Consider the following 2595-nt stretch of genomic DNA (forward strand, 5'->3'; position numbering starts at 1 on the left):
CAAACTCAGCCGCGGAAGAAGGGTAAATCAAATTGAATGAAAGACGCATCAAAGACTCCCAATAAAATATTCCGACGTGATTATGATAAATTATTTTCTAAAGCAAATTAAATAATTTATAGGAATTCTGATGACTAAAGTAATCAATTAGCGTCTACTTGAAGCGTTGCCGTGTTGCAGATTTTTGGTATTTAAAAGAGATCTCTTCCCGAGGAAACCATAACTTCGCTTCCATCACTCTTCGGTTGTACAACAGCGATCCAATCCTAAGGTAAAGCATGCAGTACTTGGTCGCCACTCTTGGCCTGTTGGCCCTCTCCTTCAACGCCACCTTTGGTAAGAGACTTCGAATTAACCCTCTCTGAAACCCGCTCTATAACGGCGCGTTGAACGACCCCGTTTGAACCTTGGTTGCTTCCGTATTTAGGCGCTATTTCCATTAATGGACAGGACGTCAAAAATTTGGACGTGACCACCGTAAGTAAACTGGTGCGATAAATGTTGGCTGAATTCATTTAAATTTTCGCTGGCGTTCATTTCAGTAATATACCAACTTGAGAGCTTGTTACTGGGAGTACAGTTCGGCCAGTCAAATCCTTTTCGATGTAAGTTTCTATTTTCAATCAACCACAATATCAAGTGTGCGGCTTCTAATCGGAGAGTCAATTTTTCCAGGGTGGTTTGGAGAAACTCATCAAGCAGTGCCACGTTGACTTTGCCGGTGTAAGTATTCCAATTAGGTCAATCTTCCTATTTCGCCTTGAGGTGGATAAGCTGCAGGTAGTCAACTGTGCGATTTTTCTGTGGGACTACTAACAGTTAATTAATTAATCCAAAACCAATTTCGCTCAAGGCAGAGTACCATTCGTTACATTTGAGGTAATTTTGTTGATTTGGACGGTGTCTTTTGTGAGCCCATATCACTGAAACGAAGCACTGTATGACAAGTGTTCATTCCACATTTTTGACTTATAATGAACCAAAGAATACAAAATAGTCATCGTAAATATCCTGTATAACACAGACTGTAGATGAAGTGAGCCTCACAGAATAGCGTATTTATAGTAAAATACCATTAAAACCCGGCCACCTGAATTAAGGGCTTCAAAAGTCGCATGATGACTTAGGCCTAAGGTGGTGCCAAGGTTATTAGCCTAGCTGATTATTATTGTTATTATTATTAAACCATTCGCGGTATTTCAGTGTGACAAGAAAGCTTTGCAAACCGCCTACGATATTATCCAGAGCGTAGCGGAAGCCGCGGGAGAAACCGCCCTCGTTGCCGGTGGAGTCGCCCGAGATTCCGTCAACGCGGCCATAGACGCCGCCGTCATGGCCGCGAATAATGCCGCCAAGATCGCCAATGACGCCGCCAACATCGCCGCAGACATTGCCAACAAAGGAGTCGATGTCGCCAAGGACGCTATCAATGCTGCTTCTAATATTTTCAACCGTTTCAAACCAAGATTTTAATCTCGTTAAACTATATGGCTACTAAATAAAGATATAGCAGATTATTTGTGATTTATTTTCTTAGGAATCGTTTTAATGGTATTTTACTATAAATACGCTATTCTGTGAGGATCACTTCATCTACAGTCTGTGTTATACAGGATATTTACGATGACTATTTTGTATTCTTTGGTTCATTATAAGTCAAAAATGTGGAATGAACACTTGTCATACAGTGCTTCGTTTCAGTGATATGGGCTCACAAAAGACACCGTCCAAATCAACAAAATTACCTCAAATGTAACGAATGGTACTCTGCCTTGAGCGAAATTGGTTTTGGATTAATTAATTAACTGTTAGTAGTCCCACAGAAAAATCGCACAGTTGACTACCTGCAGCTTATCCACCTCAAGGAGATCGTAGTATCCATATGAGCTCTTTCATCGCCCCTAAAATGGTCTGAATCTGCGACTTCCAAAAACTACATTTTAGAGGTACGTCTTCAGTGGCGTAGCGTACACGGGGTTTGCCAGACAGGTTTCCCTGGGCCACCGACCTTTTGGGGGCCCCATCGCGATCGCGAGCAAGAAGAGGTGGCCCGCGTGGGAATCACTGCCGGTGGCCAAAAATTAGGGTAAAAATAATTATTTCAACTATTCCCTAATTTCATCTAAAATAAAAGCTTGTAATTAAAAAACATAAGGCTTCAAATTACTTAAGCTTTAGGTAAAACAGAGTACATGAAAATGTAAAATGTGTCTGAACTAAACTCACTTTGTCACGTGAAGTCGAGGGTAAGAATTGATTTTTGAAAACTACATTTTGTATCTTTCGTGCGGCAACGTATATAATTATTAAAGGGATATACAAGTGATGTTTCATGGGCTTTGCGACATAATTTTAACCAAATTACCTAAAATCTGAACTGTTAAGAATTTAGTAATAGTGTGTCAGAATTTATAGCCCGGTGTACCTAGTAACACCTGGTTCCGAGCGGTACATTTGTCCTTTTTACACACAATCCTAAGGATTTGTGTGTATTAGCAAGGATTCTTTATAACAGGATGAGTCGCCCCCCAAAAAAGGCGGCGGGGTTAGCCTGCCGTCATGCGCAGTAGTATCTACAAGAATCGACAGGGTCAA

At 41.0% G+C, this 2595-nt stretch overlaps 1 long non-coding RNA gene across 1 annotated transcript; it reads left to right on the forward strand.

Moving 5' to 3' along the window:
- Positions 1 to 218: 218 nt before the first annotated feature.
- On the forward strand, positions 219 to 1517 carry LOC149939558 (uncharacterized). The gene is made up of 5 exons (XR_016481286.1): positions 219 to 336; positions 428 to 477; positions 543 to 605; positions 676 to 723; positions 1204 to 1517. It is a non-coding gene; the product is annotated as an uncharacterized LOC149939558 (long non-coding RNA).
- The last annotated feature ends 1078 nt before the right edge of the window (positions 1518 to 2595 follow it).

Source organism: Leiobunum rupestre, chromosome 6 (assembly GCF_980474605.1).
Source record: "Leiobunum rupestre chromosome 6, qqLeiRupe1.1.hap1, whole genome shotgun sequence".
In the NCBI taxonomy this organism is placed as follows: domain Eukaryota; kingdom Metazoa; phylum Arthropoda; class Arachnida; order Opiliones; family Sclerosomatidae; genus Leiobunum; species Leiobunum rupestre.